At 38.3% G+C, this 26,921-nt stretch overlaps 1 pseudogene; it reads left to right on the top strand.

The window, feature by feature from the left end:
- Positions 1–24,148: 24,148 nt before the first annotated feature.
- LOC116763288 lies at positions 24,149–25,730 on the top strand (annotated as a pseudogene).
- The last annotated feature ends 1,191 nt before the right edge of the window (positions 25,731–26,921 follow it).

Genomic DNA, 26,921 nt, shown 5'->3' with positions numbered 1-26,921 from the left:
GTTATTCAGGGTCTTTTCTGTCTCCATACAACTTTTAAGATATTTTGTTCTAGTTCCATAAAAAAATGCCATTGGTAATTTGATAGGGATTGCATTGAATATGTAGATTGCTTTGGGTAGTATAGTTATTTTCACAATATTGATTCTTCCAATCCAAGAACATGGTATATCTTTCCATCTGTTGGTAACATCTTTAATTTCTTTCATCAGTGTCTTATAGTTTTCTGCATACAGGTCTTTTGTCTCCCTAGGTAGGTTTATTCCTAGGTATTTTATTCTTTTTGTTGCAATGGTAAATGCGAGTGTTTCCTTAATTTCTCTTTCAGATTTTTCATCATTAGTGTATAGGAATGCAAGAGATTTCTGTGCATTAATTTTGTATCCTGCAACTTTACCAAATTCATTGATTAGCTCTAGTAGTTTTCTGGTGGCATCTTTAGGATTCTCTATGTGTAGTATCATGTCATCTGCAAACAGTGACAGCTTTACTTATTCTTTACTAACTTGTGTTCATTTATTCCTCTTTCTCTTCTGATTGCCATGGCTAGGACTTCCAAAATTATGTTGAATAATAATGGTGAGGGTGGACATCCTTGTCTTGTTCCTGATCTTAGAGGAAATGCTTTCAGCTTTTCTCCATTGAGAATGATGTTTGCTGTCAGTTTGTTGTATATGGTCTTTATTATGTTGAGGTAGGTTCCCTCTATGTCCACTTTCTGGAGAGTTTTAATCATAAATTGGTGTTGAATATTGTCAAAAGCTTTTTCTGCATCTATTTAGATGATCATATGGTTTTTCTTCTTCAGTTTGTTAATATGGTGTATAACATTGATTGATTTGCATATATTGAAGAATCCTTGCATCCCTGGGATAAATCCCACTTGATCATGGTATATGATCCTTTTGAAGTGTTGTTGGACTCTGTTTGCTAGTATTTTGTTGAGGATTTTTGTATCTATATTCATCAGTGATATTGGTCTGTAATTTTCTTTTTTTGTAGTATCTTTGTCTGGTTTTGGTATCAGGGTGATGGTGGCCTCATAGAATGAGTTTGGGAGTGTTCCTTCCTCCACAATTTTTTGGAAGAGTTTGAGAAGGATGGGTGTTAGCTCTTCTCTAAATGTTTGATAGAATTCACCTGTGAAGCCATCTGGTCCTGGACTTTTGTTTGTTGGAAGATTTTTAATCACAGTTTCAATTTCATTACTTGTGATTTGTCTGTTCATATTTTCTATTTCTTCCTGGTTCAGTCTTGGAAGGTTATACCTTTCTAAGAATTTGTCCATTTCTTCCAGGTTGTCTATTTTATTGGCAGAGAGTTGCTTGTACTCGTTTCTTAGGATGCTTTGTATTTCTGTGGTGTCTGCTGTAACTTCTCCATTTTCATTTCTAATTTTATTGATTTGAGTCGTCTCCCTCTTTTTCTTCATGTGTCTGGCTAATGGTTTACCAATTTTGTTTATCTTCTCAAATAACCAGCTTTTAGTTTTATTGATCTTTGCTATTGTTTTCTTTGTTTCTATTTCATTTATTTCTGCTCTGATCTTTATGATTCTTTCCTTCTGCTAACTTTGGGTTTTGTTTGTTCTTCTTTCTCTAGTTCCTTTAGGTGTAAGGTAGATTATTTATTTGAGATTTTTGTTGTTTCTTGAGGTATGCTTGTATAGCTATAAACTTCCCTCTTAGAACAGCTTTTGCTGCATCCCATAGGTTTTGGATCATCGTTTTTTCATTGTCATTTGTCTCTAGGTATTTTTTGATTTCCTCTTTGATTTCTCCAGTGATCTCTTGGTTATTTAGTAATGTATTGTTTAGCCTCCACGTGTTCGTTTTTTTTACATTTTTTTCCTGTAATTGATTTCTAATCTCATAGCATTTTGGTCAGAAAAGATGCTTGATATTATTTCAATTTTATTAAATTTACTGAGGCTTGATTTGTAACCCAAGATGTGACCTATCTTGGAGAATATTCCGTGCACACTTGAGAAGAAAGTGTAATCTGCTGTTTTGGGATGGAATGTCCTATAAATATCAATTAAATCTATCTGGTCTATTGTGTCATTTAAAGCTTGTGTTTCCTTATTAAGTTTCTGTTTGGATGATCTGTCCATTTGTGTAAGTGAGGTGTTAAAGTCCTCCATTATTATTGTGTTATTGTCAATTTCCTCTTTTATAGCTGTTAGCTTTTGCCTTTTGTATTGAGGTGCTCCTATGTTGGGTGCATATTTAATTGTTATATCTTTTTCTTGGATTGATCCCTTGATCATTATGTAGTGTCCTTCCTTATCTTTTGTGACATTCTTTATTTTAAAATCTATTTTATCTGATATGAGTATTGCTACTCCAGCTTTCTTTTGATTACCATTTGCATGGAATATCTTTTTCCATCCCCTCACTTTCAGTCTCTACGTGTCCCTAGGTCTGAAGTGGGTCTCTTGTAGACAGCATATATATGGGTCTTGTTTTTGTAACCATTCAGCAAGCCTGTGTCTTTTGGTTGGAGCATTTAACCCATGCCCATTTAAGGTAATTATTGATATGTATGTTCCTCTGACAATTTTATTAATTGTTTTGGGTTTGTTTTTGTAGATCCTTTTCTTCTCTTGTGTTTCTCACTTAGAAAAGTTCCTTTAGCATTTGCTGTAGAGCTGGTTTAGTGGTGCTGAATTCTCTTAGCTTGTGCTTGTCAGTAAACCTTTTGATTTCTCCATTGAATCTGAATGAGATCCTTGCAGGGTAGAGTAATCTTGGTTGTAGGTTCTTCCCTTTTGTCACTTTAAGTATATCATGCCACTCCCTTCTGGCTTGTAGAGTTTTCTGCTGAGAAATCAGCTGCTAACCTTTTGGGAGTTCTCTTGTATGTTATTTGTCATTTTTCCCTTGCTGCTTTCAGTAATTTTTCTTTGTCTCTAATTTTTGCCAATTTGATTAGTATGTGTCTCCGCATGTTTCTCCCTGGGTTTATCCTGTATGGTATTCTCTGTGCTTCCTGGACTTGGATGGCTATTTCCTTTCCCATGTTAGGGAAGTTTTTGACTATAATCCTTCAAATATTTTCTCTGGTCTTTTCTCTCTCTCTTCTCCTTCTGGGACCCCTATAATGTGAATGTTTTTGTGTTTAATGTTGTCCCAGAGGTCTCTGAGACTGTCTTCATTTCTTTTCATTCTTTTTTCTTTATTCTGTTCCACAGCAGTGAATTCCACTATTCTGTCCTCCAGGTTACTTGTCCGTTCTTCTGCCTCAGTTATTCTGTTATTGATTCCTTCTAGTGTAGTTTTCTTTTTGGTTATTGTATTGTTCATCTCTGTTTGTTTGTTCTTTAATTCTTCTGTCTTTGTTAAACATTTCTTGTGTCCTCTCAGTCTTTGCCTCCATTCTTTTTCCGAGGTCCTGGATCATCTTCACTATCATTATTCTGAATTCTCGTTCTGAAAAGTTGCCCATCTCCACTTCATTTAGTTGTTTTTCTATGGTTTTATCTTGTTCCTTCATCTGGTACATAGTTATCTGCCTTTTCATCCTGTGTATCTTTCTGTGAATGTGTTTTTGTTCCACAGCCTGCAGGATTGTAGTGCTTCTTGCTTGTGCTGTCTGTCTTCTCGTTTTTGGTTTGTAATTCTATTTTTTCTAGGAGATTTTCTTGACTTTTTGCTCTAACTCATTTATTGACTATTTATTTGGGTATCATTTTTAATATCCAAGACCACTTGTTTTTGTTATTTTATTATTATTCCTATTTTCGTGGAATCCTAATCTTCTTTCACAAAAGTACAACAACTCATCTTTTGAGAATATTAATATAGTTTCTTCAAAATTTTCTCCTTTCTCTGTAGTAAACTTCACAGTTAGTTTTGGTATTGTCTTTTGTGTTTCAGATTGTCTTTTAGCATTATCTGATAATCAATAAATATTCAAGAGTGAAGTACCAATTGAGGGCTTAGAAGCTCTTTGTGTTGGGACAGATTTGTCGTTTGGACTGATAGACCTATGGGATTTTTGTAGGCGTGTTTAGTGTTTCCAGGGAAACATTCTCCAGAATCCTTCTCTGAGGTTGTAAATCTGACAGCCGGCATTTGGGTCAAGGTAGGTCCCAGAGCTGTTTAGCTCACAGCAAAGTATGTAGAGTTTTACTAAATTCCATCTTACCTTACTAATATCTTACTCCAAAATTGCTTTGGGTTTTTTTTCCAACTTTGAAACAATTCAGATTCAATTTCCCTTAGGGGGAAAAAAAAATTCATTTCCTGCAGTGTGCCTAAGGGGTAATTACCTAATAGCACAGAGAGGAGGTAAATGGAGTCTTATTGCTCTTTTTAAAGTTTCATAGATATTTCTGTTGTCTTCAAATCCCTGACATGCCTACCTTTAGAAACACCTGATACCTCTAATTATTGAGACTTTGGGGGTATCTGAATAAAAACTGCATCAGGATTGCATCAGGATTCTTTGTCCTAAGCACTTGGCTTTGAACTCTCTCCCTGCTGCTAAGGCATATTCCATTTCTTTATCTGCTTTCTAAGTTTATAACCTATTGTGGATGGGATTATGGATGTCTGCTGTCTCCTACTTATATGAAAGAGAGACTGTGCTTCTGTTTCTTTTCATTTTTTGCGTTTTGGAGGGTATTTTTAAGACAAGAAATAAGAGGAGTTTACTTAACCACCCAATTTTATTTATTTATTTATTTATTTTTTATAAATGTATTTTTTTGGCTGTGTTTGGTTTTCATTGCTGTGCATGGTCTTTCTCTAGTTGTGACGAGCAGGGGCTACTCTGTTTTGGTGCTCGGGCTTTTTTTTTTTTTTTTTGTATGGCAGGCACAGAGTTTACTAGAAGACAGTATGTGTGGGAGAGCACACAAAGAAGCAGTTTATTTAGGGTGGAAGTGAAAGTTACTCACTCGGAGAAGAAGAGTGTGGGCGTCTTTGTGAGGAAGGGGTGTCTGCTCGGGCTTCTCATTGCTATGGCTTCTCTTGTTGCTAAGCATGGGCTCTAGGCACGTGGGTTTCAGTAGTTGTGTCATGTGGGCTCAGTAATTGTGGCTTGTGATCTCTAGAGCGCAGGATCAGTAGTTGTGGTGCACGGGCTTAGTTGCTCCGTGGCATGTGGGATCTTCCCGGACCAGGGATTGTACCCATGTCCCCTGCATTAGAATGTAGATTCTTAACCACTGCACCACCAGGGAAGTCCTAACCACCCAATTTTAAATACTTACTTTCTTCTTCATCTTTGTTTTTTAATTCTCTCTTTATGTCATCTTTTTCTTAGTCTCCTTTTTCTTACCATAAAGGATATATTACGTTTAAGTATTTCACCTATTTGTTGACCAAATAATTATTGTCTCCATATATGGTTGTTGCTCACGACTAAGTAAATGCTTTTTTCACAGAGAGGTGGTCTTAACTTGATTTTCACTTTCTCCTGGAAACTTTGCTCAAAACTTTAAAACTAGGATAGATTCTATTTTTATGTAACTTTAATACCATCGTAACATTTACTATATTATATTGAAATTACCTGTTTCCTTGTCTTTCTGAATCTTCACTAAGTGTAGGGACTGCATCTTGTTCATTACTGTATCCCCAATGCTTAGCTCACTTACCTCAAATATAGTAGGCATTTGGGAGATATTTGTTGAATTAATGAATGTTAAAATGCATAGATAACTTGTATTAGTGTAAGGTAGTTAAGGATTTTAGTACATTAGACTTACTATTATTATTATTTAGATCATTATAGGAAACGGTGAAAACTAAAAATTTTAAAGATCATCTCTTGTACTAATAATCTTTTTACTTTTTTACTGTAATTAGTGAAAATGAAACTTCTTGAATGTTTCAAGGAATGCTTTTAAACAATTTCATTAATACTTCTTTACAGTTTTCATTGCAATTTTGTTAGCCCAACTTGTTTTAACTTCTATAACTTTGCTTTTCAGCTCTTAATTCTAGTGTGTGTTTAGAATTTCGATATATTGCATGCTTTTCTCCTCACTGGGAAGAATTTCATGAGAGAAAGGAGGCAGGCATTGTAGTATATACTTCATACTGAGATAAAAAGAACAAAAAAACTGTGAATGGTAAGACTTACATGCATGAAGTATTTATGGTAGAATGAAAAATCCTTCACACCATCACATATAATTATGATTATCTCTCTCAGATTATTTCTTGACTTACAAAACAAAATGCTTTCCCAGGCTAAACTTCAAAGCAGGTAGTGACTTCAAAGACATAGAAATTTAGCACAGACCAAAAAAAAAAAAAAAAAAAAAACCATAAAAGAGAAAAACAAAGCAAAACAAAAAGAGAGGAAGAAAGATGGTTCAGAGGTAAGAGAAATAACAAAAATTGTGGTTATCCTAAAACTAGCTTTTACAAGTTTTACTAAGAAAACTTTGAAAGTCAATTAAAATAATGTAACTTAATAATACATTGGAAAGGAGCATCAGATAATAATCACTCATGTTATGTTAATACTTTGTGATTTTCTCAAGAAACACAGCTAGCTTTATGTTCTTTTAATTTAACAGTATGTAGAATTTAATGTTTACTTGGATTCTGAAATGGAGATGAAAGCATAATACAGTGCACCACACTTAATAAACAACTATAAACATGGCCCAGATAAAGTAGTTTTGTATTGTCACTGGTAGAAATACCTTTTGAGATTTCCAAAAGGATTTTTAAATGCATTAATTTAAGCAACTGAAATATTCATTTTTGATGTTAGCACTGTGAGCAGGTTGTCTCTTAACCATGCTTGATTAAAAAACAGTTTGGCTTAGCTCAGTGTTTTGCTCTTCAAAGGGATAAAGCATTACTGGAGAGTTTCATGAAAAATCTTTTTAAATACCAAGAATACAGTTAGCTATGTCCCTAAAGTAATGTTTCCCAGTTCCCTTTATACTTATGTTCATATACAATAACAGTAAAATAAAAGGAAGCCTGGGATATATTTAGATTTAGAATACAATAAACGGAAAGGGGACAGGATATATTTTACAAAATTAACCCCTAAAGATTATCTTTATTTTACATGAATACATGCTCATTAAGGAACGTTTATCAAAAATAAACAAACAGGTCTTCCCTGGTGGCACAATGGTTAAGAATCAGCCTGCCAGTGCAGGGGACACAGGTTCAATCCCTGGTCCAGGAAGATCCCACATGCTACGGAACAACTAAACCCATGCGCCACAACTACTGAAGCCAGCTCACCTAGAGCCCACGCTCTGCAATAAGAGAACTCACCGCAATAAGAAGCCTGTGCACTGTGACGAAGAGTAACGCCTGCTCACCACAACTAGAGAAATCCCGCGCACAGCAAAGAAGACCCAACACAGCCAAAATAAAAATAAATAAATAAATAAAATAAACAAACAAGAAGGAAAAAACCCAAAATGCTCAGAGTTGCCATTTATATCCACACAACTACTGTTAACATTTTAGCAAATTTTCTTCAAACCATTCTTTTGTATACATTTATTGTTGATGTTATTTATTTTAAACTTCTGTTGTTGGTTATAAATAACAATCTTTTAACTAAGATAAAGAACAGCAAGAGAAGAAAAAATAGAGGAAGAAATCATGAAGAAATGGGTCTAGAAAGGGAAGAGAAAAAATTTGCTTCATGTACTTTCCAAATAATGAACATTGTTTTCTAACAACAGTCTGAAAAATGTACAATCAATATACAGAAGCTGCGAAACTACTGAACAATCAAGTCTGCAGAATTTAAATTCAGCACAATGTTATTTGGCCTTCTTTTCCATAGGAATAAAATAAAATAAAACAAAATTAAATTAAATTAAATGTGCCTTTTAAAATAAAATACACATTTGGAAAACAATTGACTGATTCTACCTTACGTACAAGATGTCATACAGACGTCATTTCAAAGTCCATAAACATTTATTAATCCACACAGCCTGGCCCAAAGTAGACTCTAAAAATATTTTTTTGAGGAAATAAATAATATTTTTAACTGCAATAGATTGTGAAAATAATATAATAGTTGATCTGTATTCAAAAAGACCTTATAATATTGTTGGGAAGATAAATCAACACATGAAAATGTGAAATGTGAAAATGAGAATACAGAGTAGTTCAGAGAAGGTAATGGCCACCAAGGCATGGAGCTGTAAGAAACAAGTCATGGAGAAAGAAGGGTTAAGAAGGATTAAGAGAGACTTAAAGCTAAGTAACATTTATATTTTTTAGCTTCCTGACTTGAAGAGGTAGAGATATCAGTATGGGAACAATAGCAGGAGCAAAATTTGAAAGAAGATATGAGACATGACGTGTCTAGAAAATAGTATGAAATTAGAAGACTAATGTAGGAATGATGCGCTGAATGCTTAGGTCAAGGGATAGAGCTACAAGACAGCTCTCATGAGATAAGCAGACATCAAATAAATACTTATAATGGTGATGAAATTTACAAAGCTGAACTTGTGTGCCAGGTTTCTAGGAGTGCAATTGGCACATTGAGCACACAGGACAAATGTATGTACAGACAATGTACCTTTAGGTTGTCTCCTCTTACCCCTTTAATGTGGTGGAAAGTGATCTTCTCCTGTTCGTATGAAAACACTGGTAGTGTCATTTTTCTCTTATGGTCACTTTATTTATTTTTCATTTAATTAAATAATTTATTTATTTTTGGCTGCATTGGGTCTTTGCTGCTGCGCGCAGGCCCTCTCTAGCTGCGGCGAGCGGAGGCCACTCTTCGCTGTGGTGCGCAGGCTTCTCATTGCGGTGGCTTCTCTTGTTGTAGAGCATGGGTTCTAGGAGCGTGGGCCTCAGCAGGTGTGGCACATGGGCTCAGTAGTTGCAGTCCGTGGGCTCTAAAGAGCAGGCTCAGCAGTTGTGACGCACGGGCTCAGTTGCTCTGTGGCATGTGGGATCTTCCCAGACCAGGGATCGAACCCATGACTCCTGCATTGGCAGGAGGACTCTCAACCACTGTGCCACCAGAGAAGCCCTTATGGTCACTTTAAATTGCAAATACTTTCCAAATCAGAGTGCTTGTCCCTTGTAATAATCAAAGTTTCCAAGTCCATTCAATGTACAAGCTATTCCCCTCCCCCATTTAGAATCTCTGCAGGGGGAGCAGCGTCTTTGTTTTCTTTTCTCTTTGTCATTCAACTCCTTACCCTTTTACTCATTCTTGCTTCTGACTCTTCTGAGGAAGGAAGGAGAGGGCAGCGGAACAGAAAAATTCTTATTTGACTGAGACTATCCTAACCTGACTTCTTGGTTTCTGGGTCTGGCCCATCTCTAAAGCTGATTCCATAGAGGATGTTTTTGTGTGCTCTTAGTAGGGTCTCTCACTGGTGCTTTCCTTGCATGAGATGATATATTCTCCTCTTGCAGGTTGCATACACCTTCCTCATACCCTAAGTATGTCAGGATTCCTTTAGCTTCTCTCCGCTGAGGCCTTCTATCTGACCCCTGCCTCTAGATGACCTTGTGAGACAAGACCTAAGTCAACTCCACATCTATTTTCTGTTGTGCATGTCTCACAGCTGATTTGAGGGCCTTTACACAGGCTTTGTCTTTATAGATTCTGGGAGTGCAGGCTGCCACCAAAGCAGCCTCTTCTCCTTCATCTCATCTCTTAGCATATAGACCATCTCTTATCCCATTTGTACTTTCTAGACAGTACGTAAGACACCAGTCTTCTATGCCTCCTTAACTGTAGGCGACAAATAGTGAGTCATTTAAAAGGTCTCCTTGAAGCCTCTCACACTAGGTTTGAGATTGATGGAGAGACCTTCCCCACTGATGGACACTGGTCTCACTGCCCGGCTATTCCCAAGAAGTCATCTTCAAAAATTCTTTCTCTTAATATGAGTGAGAACCTGAAGAGTCACAAAACAGATTTTGATATTTTTTTTTCTAAAAGTTTCCATCTTGGCTTGGCACCTCACTTTGGTATATTTTTAGGGATTCGGCTAAAACTTCCATGTTAAATCCTCTTCCAGAAGCATATAACAGGGGACCTAACATAGTCTGTGGGACCAGGCAGAATTCTCTTGAGGAAATGAAAAGAGCAATTTCATAGAATTCAATAAAAGAGCATTTCAAGAACAGAAGATTGCTCCACAGTGCTAGAGGCTTCCAGGAAGGTAAACGAAAGAAGCACTGAAAAGTACCCATTTTCTCTAGTAGCAAAAATGTTCCTGTGAAGAAATGGAGGGAAAAATCTAATTCTATGAGGTTGAAGAAAGAGGGGGGGTAAGGAAATGGAGATCCCAAGTGTAAGGAAATGGAGACCACAAAATTTGAAACTTCAGAAATCTTGAAGTGAAGAGAGGAAAGAGTTGGGAATTCTTTGTAAATGGGAGAAGCAGAAGACATTTAAGTGCTGTGAGAAGGAGTCAGTAAATAAAAAAGATACCAGAGAGAGAAGTGATCATCTAAAGAAAGACGGCTGAATGGGCTAAAATCTAGAGTTGAGGTAATGATTAGCTTTGGGCAGAAGAAATGCCTCTTAAGCAAGTACCAGGAGGAAAGACTTAAGGCAGATTTAAGGCAAATTTGAAGATTTGACGTTTGAAAGCTGAAGGATTTATTGCATGATGGCTTCTACTTTCTCTGCTTAATAGCCAAGTCATGGAATAGAGGACTTTTGGGAGGAATTGAGAAAAATAAAGAGAACTTGAATAACAGAAGATCTTAAATATACTTTTATATCTGGATTTCACATTGTAGGAGAGACGTGATTCAGAGGAAAATGATAAAACATAGAAATATGAGGTTCTTTTGATTAATAATTTTAATTAGTGCTTACTCTGCACAAGAATCTGTGCTAAGCACTTTACCAACATACATCCAATTTCCATCGCTACTCCTAGACTACAGCTGGCTTGCCATCCACTTTTGCTCCTATATTCTCTATACAACAGCCAAGATGGGGCTTTTCAAAATACAAACCATGTCATGCCCCACTTAGGACCTAGCATGGCTTCTATGTGCCTAAAGAAAAGTCCTGCATTTTCTAGATCCTTCCCCACCTTCAACCTCACCTTTTCCTTTGTTGTGTGTGACGTTGATTTGAAATTACTGTCAATACATCTATTTTCATTTCATTTAAGTTTTCTAACAGTTTTTTTACAGGAATATGAAAAAGCTATTGATTTTTATTTTAGACAGTCTACAAGTAGGTAATATTTCAAAACATCACTTAGGTTAAAAATTTTTTTGCAATATGCATATAGAAGGAATGAACCAAAACAAACCAACTCTCCCTCAAACCCTGAATTCCTTTGTCATATAGCTTGAAATTTTATTTTGGTTTCAGTAAGAAAAAGAAACTTTATAGAGTGCGATATTCTCCCTTCTACATAGGAATAGAAGAAACCAATACATGGCAATGAGAATTATGGGGAAATGCCAACATCTAGTTTTCCATTTTCCTAATCATTCAAATTTCTCCTTAAGGTTCTACTTTGGTTTTATGCAGCTCTCAACCTGAGTGAATAAATATTGGTCATACCATCAAGATACATTTTCTGTTATTTGTCTGGTGGTGCTTTTTGTACACTATATTTAACCTTATTCCATATTTAAATGAACCCATAAATTTGGGGTAACTTTACTAAGCCATTAACATTTTCTGTGGGGATAAAGCATGGCTCCTGAGGTTTTAGCATGGAAAAAAATTTTTCCTTTCCTTTCTTTCTTTTTCTTTAAACTCAGTTAAAAATAATTTGTCTGGACATTTTAAAATCTTAAGGTTACCAAAAACAAATAAAGAAGATAATAGAGACATTGGTTTGATTTCAGTGGTTACTTGTATTCTAGCAATTCAAAAATAATTAAGTAAAACTGAAAATAATTCCTACTTAAAAGTTCTGGGAGAAGACTATTAGAAGATGTTTATTAATTTAGTGTGATCTGTATGAACTGACACCTTTGGCTATTTTGAAAGTTTTGCGATGGGTCAAAAGATTTTCAATGTACATGTCTTAAAGGGAGTATTAGAAAATATGAGGATATTTCAGTAACAAAAGTATCTCAAATTAATCTGTTTGAGACACTCTATGTACATTTTTTATGATTTATGAGCTGCTACTCATTTTTATGAGTTTTTAAGAATTTTCTCACTAGCACTCCCTTAAAATATCCCAATAGTTTGTATAACTTTAGCAAATAATACTTCTGTAGTAATTGGCCAGGAAATAAATATCACTCGCAAGGGCCAGAAAATAAATCTTAATTCAACACAGTTAATAGCTTTCTTCTTTTAGTATATACACAGTGATTGATTTTGGCTTTGTTATGGGACATCTGCATCCAAGCATATAATTTGTTCTAACCAATCATTTTCTTACTCTATCTTAATAGCTTTCATGACCTCTACTCACTCAGTAGACTATAAGAGCAGTTACACTTGTCTTACTGATTTTATATTTGCTTTAGGGGAGACATAAAGGAATAGGAAGAACCAATAAAGATGGTTTAACCAAATACTAACAGAGCAAATCTGATACATGATAGATGTAGGGCTACTAGTTTAGACAATCATTCATCTTCAGGAAGCTACTCTATGGTTTACTCAGAATGCCAGAAGAGATAGGTACCTTTACGTCCCTCTCATACGCCCCAGGTATGATTCCATGGTTTAGAACAGTGGTTCTTAAAGTGTAGATGGGGACCAGCATCATCATCATCACCTGGGAACTTGTTAAAAGTGAAAATTCATGGGCACCCTCCCAGATTTGCTGATTCAAAACCCCAAAGGGTAGGTCCCAGTAACTTGTATTTTAACAGGGCCTCCAGGCACTTCTGTCCAGTATGCTGCACACAGCTCTGGCACAGTTACTAGCGGAGAGATTACAGCTCCATGTAGAAAGACATGATGGATTTATTACATGTGGATGTATTCTGCCTCTTTCTTAGTGAGCCATGCTCTTCCTCTGGGTAGCATACGTGGAGGACGTATGCATACAGCCTTCGATGGGAGAAAAGAGAATAGCCCTCCGTCTTGTCTATGTGACCCATACAGTTAAGGATTTTTTGTTACATGAGACAGAAATTCCAACACAAACTGGCTCAAGTGAAAAAGAATATTTATTCACTCAATCACTGACCATCTAGGGATTAATGATAGTCATAGGTAGCATTTATCGAACACTGAGTATGTGTCAGGCACTGGTCTAATTGTTTTGCATGAATTAATTCATTAATACTCACAAAGACTCTTTGAAGATAGTAGCATATCTCCATTTTAGAGATGCAGAAACTGAAGCACAGCGAAGAACTGAGATTCAAACCAAGACAGTGGAGCTGGCTTAAGGCTGGCTTGATCAGAGGTCAAGTCATGACCCTGGAAATCTTTCTGCTCCCAAAGTTGAGCAGAAGTCCTGAGTCTGACTCACATCAGCTAAGAGTCATAGGCTTCTCTCTGAGCCAATCTTAAATATGGCCAAAGGAATGAGAAGTACTGATTAGCCAGGAGCAATCAGGGCCCACCCCCAGAGCTGAGAGTGGAGTGAGAAAATCAACTCTCATCACAGGGTACTGTTTTAAGTGAAGAGGGGAAATGGGTACTACAAAGGAGCAGAGAAGATCACCAGAGGCACTGCTCTTTTACTCAAGACCTCTTTGAGTTCAAGTGGCATTAGCCTCAGGCAAACTAGCTTTGACAAAGAAGCATTTATTGTGTCATATTGTTGAACCATGGGAAGGGGAGAGTTGCATGAGGACTTGAGGGACAACCACCGATGAGCTGTTGCCAAGACTCCCCCTCTTCACCTTTCCAGTTGGATTTTTTTTTTTTATGGACACTATAATATCAAGCAATTTCATTCTCTGGTTCTGAGTTCAAAGATTCTAGAGAGGAGCTCATATTATCTAAGCTTCGATGAAGGGTCCAGCCTTGAGTGACTTAGCAGTGACTTGACAGCTGAAATAAAAAGAAAAAAGGCTATCTTAAGGTGAGGCCATTGGATGCCTACTCAACAGCCATTCTCTTTTTTTCTCCTTTCAAGTCGAACTCTAATTTTGTTTAGATATCTACTTTCCTTTGCATAGTCCTATCCTTGAGGAGTGGTGGCTCCAAGCTCCAGCTCCAAATGTTGAATCACAATTGATAGAAGATAATCCATTGCAGATATTGTTTTAGGAATGAACATATAATCCAGTTCTGGCCAAAGAGATGCAAGGGGACTCTGCTGAAGGGTTTCTTAGATTGGTTTTCCTCACTGATAAAAAGAAATTTATGGGGTCTTAAAAATAAAACACACACACACACAAACTTCTCTAGTTAGCATAAAAGACAACAGCTAAAAACAGAATAAAGGTGCTTCTTGAAGTGAGCTTGTTCACACCAGAGCTGGCTTTTGCTTTTAATTTGATGACAATTTGTTTATGTCTCTGTTTCATAAATGGTTAGTCATTCCTTCGCCTTTATCTTGAAGTACCCACACATCACATGTGTTTCATTTTAAATTTGTATGAGAAAAATGAAATGACAGCTCTGTATGGTTGGCATTATTCATGTCTCCCTGACTCCACTCTCAACTTTCATTTTAGTAGAGTCTGGTACTGGTTGTGTGTTTCCCATAGGCAAATGCTGGATAGTTTCATTTTTGGTTTTTATAGAACGTTGTGACCTGTGAATAGCTCTCTTCTAAGAATAAATAATTTGGACAAACTGATTCAAGTGATCATTATAGCTGGACCGTTCTAATGTGTCCCTATTTCACTTTTGCATAAAATAGCTCCACTGTGTTTCTTTCTTCATGATTGATATAAAGGAAGCTAATTGAGAATGAGTGTGATGATATCAAAGAATACTTTTTCAAGAACATGGGTATTATACAAATAAAGAGTAAATATGTGTCAAAGATTTATTTATTTACTCAATTAAGGAAGCAGGATGGTAAACTGCTACAAGAGGCATTTGAGGAACTGAGCATTGCTATGCACTGAATAAAAAATGTTGGATTTCTCAGTTAAATACAAACTTGGATAACATCTTAAAGAGCAATGAAACCATATCCTTTGGTTATAATTTCAACCAGACATAAATTATTTGCATCTCTAGCAGACAAAATCCAAGGTAAAATGTAACATTATAGAGTTTGGACTCTGATTGATAATAAAGAGTATGTGAAAGAAAAGTTCATTGCTCTAGAGATTTCAATAAGTCTTAGGTGACTCTATTAAACAATGCTCCAGTGTGACATTGAAAGCACATGTAATCATCCTTCTACCTTATTTCCAATATGAAAGCACATGTAATCATCCTTCTACCTTATTTCCAAGGTTTTCATATAGTTTAACAGCAATGATGCTACAATGTTGTTATGAAGATTAAATAAAATAATATACGTGAAAATGCTTTATACCATAAAGTCTTATAAAATGTAAAGTGAGTTTTTTGTAGGTTATTACTATAGCTATACAATATTCCAAAGGCAAGTTTGACACTTGACATAAAGGAGTCAAGTTAGAGTTCGACTGTCAGGGTTTTTTTGTTTTTTTGGTTTTTTTTTTTTTAGATCCTAAAACAGAGACATCATTGGTGTCTCCAATGGCAGGATGAGAATGAATTTATGTCAACTTGGACATGATATGCAGAAAAGATTAGAGGAATCACACATGTTTTTACTACCCCAAGGAGAAACATTGCAAAATAAAATTGTGTTCATTTTGTTGCCCCAACTTGAAGATAATGTTCAGAAAAAACTACAAATGTCCTGCTTTATTAATTCAAATACTGTGTTGAGCACTAACAAGGTGCCCTGTGTGTCTTACTGTGGGGAGACTAAAGGGAATAAGATATTCCTTCTCCACAAGAATCCAGATTTAGCCGCAGAAACTACACAAAAATAACCAGTTGGAACCAAGAGGGAGGGATAATTATTTTGTTTCGAATAATGGCAACATGAAGCTTTGATTAACTTAACTATTGTTTATTTAATCATTTGTAAGTTGGAAGCAAGATTTCTTGTCTTTTACTGGTTACTATTCACACTGAACTGCATATGAAACTCTTTATTTCTCTGTCTTCATATTTTATATTTCATTTCATTTTTTTCTCTTTGTTCTCATAGCTTCAAATATAAAGTAACTGAAGAAAAATAGTAATTGAAAGAGATTCTCTGTAAAATTTTTGATTTTTTAAAATGAGTTTAATAAGTCTAATAAAAATGTTAATTTGTCTAATGCCCAATATGAAAAAGAAGAATACAGACCTGTGTTCGAAGAACCAAATGGAAATAATTTTATATCTCTAGATTTTTCCAGTGACTCTATAAAATTTCATGAGTTTAATAGTAAAAATTTTAGAAAAATAGTAATTTTTTTTTTACTACCAACCAGTAAGTTATTATTAACCTAGTTAAGCTAAACCAGAGATATAGCCTATAAAAGAAAAGCAGGACTATTTCACTGAAAACAATAAGAAGAAAGGAGAAGACTACTTCTGAACTGCAGTGATTACTAAAATTAAAAACTTACCCTATCTGTTTCCTTTGTGTTTGTAAAATCCCCCTAAATATGCCTTTCCAATTTTTTGTAGAAAATTATTTAGACTAATAATTACTTGATATTTCATCATAATTCATTCCAGTTTTCAAGTACAATTTTGGAAAGGCCAAGAGCTGCCTGGAGGATGGAATGCATCTGTGATATTACTAAGCTCCATAAGCTTAATGAAAGGAGAATTCAAATACTGTTTATATAGTTTGCTACTGTTTGTTCCAGACAGATGTTTGTGTATTATCCCTTTTTATACAGAAAAATCGTTATAGCAAACATGTGGTTTTATCTTTAGAATTAGGTTCAATCTAATAGCATTCCAAATAGTTCTGTTAAAAGACCTAGATGCTATCTGGGCTGGAGTGGTAAAACCTAGAATTCTCATTCATCAATACAATAATTTAGTTCCATATGCTAACCAGAGATGGTTGCCAAGAAATATTATCAAGTGAGCAAATAAACTGTGGCAGTCATATATATAGCCTGGTTCCATTCATAGCCAAACTGTAACAGAAGAGCTTACATGTATGTACTGGTGTGGAATGGAAACGAATGTATTCTTTTCTCATTATGCATCTGAATGGAAGCATATTTTTCTCTTTTCAGTGTTTGAATTCACAGCACTGGAAACAAACAAACAAATAATAATATAATATATATAAATTCATATTATTTTTCATGTGTGTATGTAAATGGATAAAAGGATAAGGGGTTGATAGATGAAAGGGAATTTTGACTTTGCTTTATATACATTTGTGTGTTGTTTGATTTTTTATAGTGAACATATATGATCACTTTTAAAATAAAGTAGAAAATCAAGACAAATAATTTAAAAAAGAAGAGATGAGTTATAAGTACTGACATGGAAATACGTATATATTATATATATTAAAAATATATTTTACACGATAAAAGCAAGTTATAGAATAACACGGTATTATCCTACTTATGTTAGAAAAAGAAAAGCAAACTGTTGAGAGTGATGTTGAAGAGAGGCTTTCACTTTTTCCTCTACATACTTCTGTGTTGAACTTAATTTAGTAAGTATATATCTATACATTATTTGTGTTATTTATGAAAAAATAATTTTCTTTTGCTGAGAATCATCTGTTTGTTTTCTTTCTGCTAAAGAATGAGTCCTAAAGAAAGGCTTGAGGAACTTTTTAATATGTAGTCAATGATCAAATCGGAAAAAATCTCTTTCTTTTTGTTTAAGAGTCTCATTAATAAGAAGAGTCACTTGCAAACTTTTCAGAAATAATTTTTGGTATTTTTTCTCAATCTCCCTAAGAAATTAAGTCCTTTATTTCAATATTAATTTTTTCCTGCTTAATAGCTCTAGTGAAATCTTTTAAACTGTTTGACATTTAAAATATTCTCTCTTTATTCTTGATAGGGATATTTTGTGTATTTTAATCTGGTCCAGTAATTTTGCTTTCTCATGGATAGGTGGACTCTTTCATAGAGCTTGCCCTTGTACCCCTCAGATGTCTGTTTATTTTTTCCTTTGTGCTCATATTAGTGGAACTGCCATCTTTCTTGCTGGTGATGTATGTGTACCTGAAGGGAGAGATGACAACTCAGATCCGAGCTGATACACCTCTTGGTAAAGATAATGTGTGCTGGAGGGTGACCACAAAAGGAGAAGAGCATCTGGTATTGCATTTTGTAACCTGCCCACCCTCAACCTGCGCCAAACACTGCTTTTTTCTGGGGGCTGTCTCTCCTTGCACTTACCCAGTAGGGACTTGGTGATGGAAAGCCACTCAGTCCTTCTGCACTAGGCAGTTAGTCTATTCTTCCTCCCTAACTTGGGGCCAGTGGTGTCCAGATGAACTACCACCTGTTACAGGTGCTTGACTGGAACTTAGGTTTTCTGTCCATTCCCATGAACCCAGTAGGGCAGAGGAGGCACTGAGCCAGCCAGTAAAAGGTGAAGAGAGGAAAGTATAGAACTAGAAAGGTTTCCTCTAGGTTCTGTGGGACCTGACCCACCTTCTGGTCTCCAAGGACTTTTCACAGTCTTTGATGTAGATTCTGGGATCCCTCAAAATTCTTTTTTACCTTTGTGGCATCTCCAGGTTTGGGTTCAGGGGAAAGATTGAAAAATCATGCTTGTTCATTATCCGATCCTGACCACTGTATCAAGCTCCAGCCTGGAATGTACCTGCCTCCCAAATCTCCTCCCTTACATCTAGCTTAATGTTTCTTGTACTTTAGTTCCTTTCCCCAGGGAAGCATGACGCACAGATTAATATATATTTCCTTATACTTGTCTATATAGTGCTGACCACTGGGACTGTATAAGGATTTCTTCAGTAACTGGCCATCCCCCTAGATGTAAGGTCCGTGAGAGCAAGAAATATGTCTGTTTTCCTTGTTTACAGCTCTATCTATCACAGTGCCTGGACAATAGCTGAGACTCCATGAATATTTTTCAGAGGAAAAGTAAAGGGAAGAAGGAACAAAGATCTATTTTTGTTAAAATGGAACATAATATATGCCTATTCAAGAACAATCTACTTCTGAATTAGTCATGTCTGTAATATATAAAAAGTATGGAACCACAGACTGGCTTTATCCTGGATGCTAAATAACACTTGGCCTTCTCATTTTATTAATATCTTGTTATAGACAAAAAGTAGATGAGTTTTTTGGAAAAGAAACATAATATGTTACAACATCAAATAAAAATTAATTTTGTATTACCATTGAGAATGAGTAATAAAGTGTTAAACATGTTTAAAACTATTATGAATGAGTCTGCAAAATTCCTAGGATGTAAAGAATTCTCTACTTAAAAGTCTGAAAATCCATGTGAAAAGTTAGCAAACAATTAAGCTTTCTTTGCTGAAAAAATGACTACAGTAAATTAGTGAAGTTTAAATAGTAGAGCAAAAAAGAAAAGAAAAATGTTAGGTACACTTTCAAGATTCTCCTTCTAAACACTTTGACAGTTAAATAAGTTCTCCTATCTGTTCTAACATATAAATGAATTACTCAGACCATTGTCTATGTGTTTCCTGACCAGATAGTTCAGTTCCAGGCACATTTCTCAGGTTCTCAGATGCTATTAGTTCATAAGGCTTTTTAAATAACAGACAATGTCAGGATATAAAATGAAGTTTACAAGTTCAGACTATTTTTCTTCTGGGGCATCAGGCTATGATAGAAATACTTGGTGCTTGCATGTTACTCTCTTATTTAATCCACTCTTCCTTTTCTGGTACAATAATTTAATCTCAGATACATGAATGGACAAGACGTCTCCCTCTCATCTCCCCCTCCCATATCTATCAAGTTCTCCAGGGTTGTCATCTTCCTTTGTGACCTACAGTTAGAGAGTGAAGTCAATTGGTTTACAATGAAGCAAACAAGAAACTTTATCTACAAAATCTCTGCTTTCCTCAATATTAATGTCTTTCACAACACAGTTTCTATTCAGTGCCAATTTGCTTTATTCTTCATGCCTGTCATTGAGCCAACTTTCACTCCTTCATGTAAAATGCATACTTGTGGAAGTTATCAACTACCAATTGAGGGAGTTCCAAGTGCTAGGAAGGAAAACAAAACAAAGTTCTCCGGGACACAAGGCTTACACTGATAAGTGGAAAGAACCAAATTAAGGCTAACTCACCTAATTTCAGAGCATGACTCAGAGACACAGATCGTGAGTCATGGGCTTTCATTGAGATAAGGCTGGCAATACACATAGAAAAGATCAGTGTACACAAAAACAGGCTGAAAAAACATATAAATCCCTCATGAACAGACCAGCTTGTTGCAAAGATGTATATCATGACTAGGACTGTCATATTAATAAAGGTTAGTAGCACCTGTGAAGAAATCAGTGTTTCCAGTGACCCAGAACAGAGTGCATTGTAGAATAGAGGTTCTGTTTATACTGAGCTTGTCACTATGACTATTTCCAGTGTAAGGAGGAGTTTTGGTAATACTTAGTAGAACAAATAAGGCACTTGAAGACGGGCCATGAGGAGAGAAGTAAAAGCAGGGCACTTCATGCCAAGTCATCTGTGCTCCTGGGCTCATTCTCACTATCTTCCCTGCCATCTGACTGGCCCAAGTCTATGGTTATGACTCCCTCCCTCCCCCACTTCGTGTGTTCTGCCAGCTTTTTGGTATGAAACTCTATTTTCCAATTCCTCTCTTTGTCATGCTATGGACCATATTGCTTTTTTCCACCCTTGGATTCGTTTTCTGCCAACACTGCTAGGGATGTTACTAGAAATTTAGGTTACTCTGGAGTTTTATCTCCAGCTTTGTTTGTTCCTTGTCTGCCACTTCCTCCACCCTCAACCATATACCAATACATGAACACAAAGATGCTTCACTCTATTTTCTGACTCTATGAGGCATGTTAACCTCTCAGTCAGAATCAGTAGTGGTTTTATTATAGATCTTACAGACAGAATCTACTGGGAGATGAAATGGACTGAAGGACATTGATTCCTAGGTAAATGGGAAATAACATATAGATTCAGAGATCTGGAAACAGTTGAATGTGATAATTGGACATAAAGGTAAACCAGAGAAGTGTTTTTTTGTTTTTTTAAGAGAAGAGTGTCAGATGAGTGAGGATAATGCTTACACAAGTGAGGTAACAACAAGACCACACCGAAGAAGGAACTAGAAAATGAGAGGGGATTTTATGCTGTGGAAGACCATAAGAACACTAGTCTGAATTTTTGGTAGAAAAACACAGAAGATGAGAGATCAATGGTTATTTTTAGTTCATGTTTCTCTGTTCACTAAATTATTGTATCTGTGAACAGGGCAGATCCCAGACTGTATAGGATAGATTCTCAATTCAAGCAAATCTGCTTTTAGGTCCTAGCTGTACTGGATACTGGTATGTGCACTTGGGCAAGTACAAACCCCCTTGGAGCCTTTGTAAAACAGATGTAATACTTGTATCTGCTTCTTTGGAATAGTCGTTGTTGCTCACTCTCTGTTTCTACCTCCTAAACCCCTTCCCATCAAGATTTTGCCCCCATCATGCCATCCATCCTTGCTCTGGTCACCAGTAACATTCATGCTGCTAAATGCATGTATGGTCAGTTCTCAGGACACATTTTACTTAACATGTCAGCTGCACTTGGCAGAGTTAAGACCTCCTTCCTTCTCGATACACTTTTTTCTCTTGGCTTGGAGGACACCATGCTCACCTGGTTTTCCTCCCATGCCACTGGTTGCTGCTTCTTGGTTTCCTCCTACTGGTTTGTCCTTTTCTGCCTGAACTTTCAATGTTGAAGTGCCACAGAGTTTAGTTTTTTTTCTTCTTCTCCATATGCATTCCCTCCCTTAGTGATCTCAACCAGTCTTGTGGATTTAAACTCTATGTATATGCCATAAGTCTCCCAAGTTTATGTCTTTAGCCCAGACCTCTCTTCTGAACTTTAGAGTTGCGTATCAAATTGCCTACTGAAAACCTCCATTTGGGTGGCTAATGGGGATCTCAAACTTCACATGTCCAAAATGGAACTTCTGGTCTTCTCTCCTTCAGCTCCTCCACCTGCAGTCTTCCCCCTATCACTTGATAATGATCCCAGGCCTACATTTTTGGAGTCAACCTTTTTCTTGCTCTTTCTCTCATATCCCACATCTGATCCATCAGCCAATCCTGTTGGCTCTACTTTCAAAATATATCTGATCATTTCTTCCTATTTCCTGTGGTCTTCCCCCAGTCCCAAACGCAACATCTTCACCTAGATTATTGCCATAGTTTTCTAACTGGACTCTCTGCTACTAACTTTGCTTCCCTACAGTTTTTTCTTAATACAGTTAGAATTGTCTATGAGTCAAATCATGTCAGTCCTCTGCTTAACACCTTCCAACGGCTTCACATCTCACTCAAAGTAAAAGCCAACTCCTACAAGGCCACCTCTTTCATCCCTCACCCCAGTATCTCTCTGACCTCACTGCTTTCTCTCCTTTCCTTCTTGCTCTCTCATTTCCAAGCACACTAGCCTCTCTGTTCTACTTGAACATGCCAAACATGTCCCCATCTTAGTGCCTTGGAACTGGTTGTTCACTTCACTAGGAATAGTCTTTTCTTCAGATATTCTCATGGCCAACAACCTTTACCCTTAAACCTTTGAGGATTGTTGTATTACAGACTCAGTGTGGCTTACCCTGATCATCTCATTTAAAATCGCAACCTGCCTCACCTCTGGCACTCTTAATCTTCCCCTTAAGCTGCTCGATTTTCCAATAGTAACCATCACTCTAAAAAAAACTATATAATTTGCTTACTTATTATGATTACTGTTTATTACTTAACTTCTCCTGGTAGAAGATAAGCTTAAATAGGGCAGGGAGTTTTATCTGTTTGCTTCACTGCTGTATCCCAAGCACCTAGGATCAAGATGCACCTACTGACACACAGTAGGGCTTTAATAAATATTTGTTAACTTATATAAAACTATCTATTGGTTTTAGAGGGTTTTGAGGGTTAAACAACATGCTCTGGACCTTACATCAATACAGTACTTGGCCAGTAGGGCTACAAAGAATGACAGCTATGAGCAAATATGTAGGATAAGAAAATTCTTCTGTCTTCAGTCTTCCCTTTCCCAATCCCTTTCACTCAATATGGTCTTTAATTTTTCTTTCTTAAGACCCCAATAACCAGAAAACCCATGGAAAGAGCCCAATAAATTTAATCTTCAAAGCATTTGTATAGAGTAGATCTGTAAATCTGTTGACTATTTGATAACATATGTCATATTCCAAAAGATTTCCATTTTGAAAGATGAAAGTAATCTTTCATCAAAGGAATATATCTCAGATTGGATTTTGGGCCTTCAGTGAACTGAATGAAAAAGGTATTCTAGGGATAGGGAAATTTTTATGATACATCTAAATCATATTACATAGTGGGGCGGTTGTTTCATCAAAGGTTAAGGGTGACCTAATATATTAAAAAATCTTTAAAGAAAATTAGTCCAAAAAAAGCCCATGATTATAAATACTTCATTTGTCGGAAAATAGTGGTTTTTTTTCGGTACGCGGGCCTCCCACTGCTGTGGCCTCACCCGCTGTGGAGCACAGGCTCCGGACGCGCAGGCTCAGCGGCCATGGTTCACGGGCCCAGCCGCTCCGCGGCATGTGGGATCCTCCCAGACTGGGGCACGAACCAGCGTCCCCTGCATCGGCAGGCGGACTCTCAACCACTGCGCCACTAGGGAAGCCCCGGAAAATAGTTTGATGAAATTCAGTCCACTTTGATTAAGCGGGTCGATGGTTTGACATCTTTCCTTACAATACAGAACAAATTCAGTTTCATTTTTTCAAAAGTAAGACAATATATTTGGAAGTAACTGATCAATTTTCAAAGAATTTCTCCCCTGTGAATAATTATATTCACTGTCTTCACTGGCTCTAATAATTATCTTCACTGGCTCTAATTCATTTTACTTAACTTTACAGTATATAAATAAAGATTTTAAACGCAGCTTAAAATGATGGATACAAAAGATACGCATTGTATATGCCCATTGAGATCACTATATTATTGATTCATTATTGAACATTCCTTGAGTTCTATTATATTATTAGTAGTGTATTAGAGAAGTGATATACAGCCCCGGGCCTCAGGTAGACATAGAGAAAATTAAGATAAAATGTAAAGATGCCACCAAGGGTCCTTGTGCCACCGGAAGCTCCCGCGGGGCTGCTGGGAGGCGGTGGCAGCGCCAAGATGGGGTAACCGAGACCCGCCGTGCGAAAGTGACTTTTACCTAAGATACTCTGGGCAGAAATAATATGCATGGAACTTGCATTTTTGGACCTGACCAGAACCCTGGGGATTTCCACTGGGACGGTGAACACCCACAGCGAGAATCCTAGGCTGCTCCGAGGTTGCAGGGAACATAGACAAGTCACCCACTGGGGGTCTCTCTGCCCCTGTCTCCCGGGCAGGAGGTGGAGGAAGCCAGCGTCAGCCTGAGGTCCTCTGACAGGGGAAACTCTAACTGTGGCTCCTGAAAGTCCGTGACACGGTTCCTTTTTCTCTCTGACTTGCTCTCCTCCTCCCTCTTGCTCAAAAGAATGACTGGCCACTCCTAGAGCCGGCAGTCACCATCCAGGGGATTTTTTTCACCACAAAGGGTAATTCCTGTCTCATCCCTGCTGTGACATTGAACCACACAAGCCAGCTAGAAGGTAAAATCATCAGATTCCTGCTCATCAGGGAGGGTGGCCTGACCAGAACTCACCCATTCTCCCAGCACAGACTCCGTGCGGCTGGTCCCCTCCCCAGAGGAGCTTGAACAAGGGCCCCCGATGAGAACGAGTTCCCCTTTGGGTGCCCCCCACTGTCTGCCAGGACCCACCAGAGCCCAGACCCCTCTGCTGCACCGTCTGTCTCTCCGAGAACGTGAGGAATGGCGAGGATCGGATCTGTCCCAAATGCAAAGGGGGCGACTCCCCATCCAAGAGGCCAGGAAGCCTTCTGTCTCAGAAGCAGGATCAGCCCGAGGTGGCCGAGGCTGGAGTGGGTGCCCCTTTGCCGGAGTTGGCTGCTCATTCAAGGGGAGCCCAAAGTTCATGCAGGAGCATGAGGTCACCGCCCAGGCCACACACCTGAACCTCCTGTTGGGTCTCGTGAAACCCAGCTGGGCTCTGGCCTAGGGTCTAGGCTCATGGCCCTGGAGTGGAATCTGTCAGACCTGCAGCTGCAGGGGCCTGTGGAGGCGGCTGGGGACCTAGAGGTGGACTGCTACCGGGTCCCCTGCTCCCAGAGCCAGAAGGAGCTGGCCCTGCAGCACTTCACGAAGGAGAAGCTCCTGACTGAGCTGGAGGGGAAGCTGTGCATGTTTGAGAACATTGGCGCTGTCCTCAACAAGGAGGTGGAGGCCTCCCACCTGGCCCTGGCCGCCTCCGTCCACCAGAGCCGGCTTGACTACATCCTGAGCTTGGAACGGAGGGTGGTGGAGCTGCAGCAGACCCTGGCCCAGAAAGACCAGGCCCTGGGCAAGCTGGAGCAGAGCTCCCGCCTCACGGAAGAGGCCTCCTACAATGGCACCTTCCTATGGAAGGTTACCAGTGCCACCAGGCGGTGCCATGAGTCAGCCTGTGGCAGGACCGTCAGCCTCTTCTCCCCGGCTGTCTACACTGCCAAGTCCGGCCCCAGAGTGAAACCAATGTGGCCAGCAGCTGCCCACTCTTCTTTCCCTTCAACAAGCTGCAGTCGCCCAAGCATGCCTACGTGAAGGACGACACCATGTTCCTCAAGTGCATCGTGGAGACAAATGCTTAGGGCAGGAGGGGCCGAGCAAGCTGCACCTGGGTCCCGAGGGAGCCCCCTCTCAGACGGGGGTTCAGCAAGATGACTGAGGTCTTGCCCTTGGTGCCCAAGATCCCAGGGCACAGTGATGGGCCAGGGCTGGCATGATGTGAGCCGAGCGGACAGATTGACAGTGGCTAGCCATCTGCTTAGTGTGGCAGGACCTTGGACTGGGCCTGCAAAGGCACAGGGTCCCTAAGCCGGTGGTGCAGGACTGACCCCCCTGCACTGACCATGCAGCACTGGAGTCCTGAGAGCCACCCCGGCCCTGAATGCTGAGATGGGCTCTGGCCGAGATGGGGAGGGTGTGGGGAAAGAAGCTCCAGGGATGGGAAGACCTCTGCAGGCCGCCATAGAGAGTGAGCTTGCTCTCATCCTGCGTGGGATCAGAACCAGGACCAGGGGGTGGAAGTGACAGGGTGCCAGTGCGAATTCAATCTGTCCCAGCCTGGACCGAGTTCCCCAGCCCTGGAGGTGAACAAGCAAAACCAGGGGGCTATGCAGGGCTCAGAATAGTGTGAAAAATATATGCACCATTTTCATTAAAAAATATGCACATATTTTATATTTATTTCATATAATATATATCCATATACTTGTTTCCTAAATACACTTTGTATTTATACTTAGAATATTTCGAAAAAGACATACACGAAACTGGGAACCTTAGTGTTGTCAGGGTAGGGAATAAATTGCTGAGGGTCAGGATGGGGTGAGACGTTTCACTTATATCTTTATGTTTTGAATTTTGACAGTATGAATCACAAAACAAGGTATAAAAAGAGTTCTACTTCCAACAGTTTATAAACTACTCATTCTAATTTAGCTTCTTAATTTAATTTAATTTATTAATTTAAAAAAATAAATTATTTATTTATGGCTGCCTTGGGTCTTCATTGCTGCACGCAGGCTTTCTCCAGTTGCGGCTAGCGGGGGCTACTCTTCGTTGCGGTGCGCAGGCTTCTCATTGCGGTGGCTTCTCTTGTTGTGGAGCACAGGATCTAGGTGCGAGGGCTTCAGTAGTTGTGGCACGAGGGCTTAGTTGCCCTGCGACATGTGGGATCTTCCCGGACCAGGGCTCGAACCCGTGTCCCTTGCATTGGCAGGAGGATTCTTA

This window comes from Phocoena sinus, chromosome 12 (assembly GCF_008692025.1).
Source record: "Phocoena sinus isolate mPhoSin1 chromosome 12, mPhoSin1.pri, whole genome shotgun sequence".
NCBI lineage: Eukaryota > Metazoa > Chordata > Mammalia > Artiodactyla > Phocoenidae > Phocoena > Phocoena sinus.
This window is presented reverse-complemented; position numbering and strand designations above follow the sequence as displayed.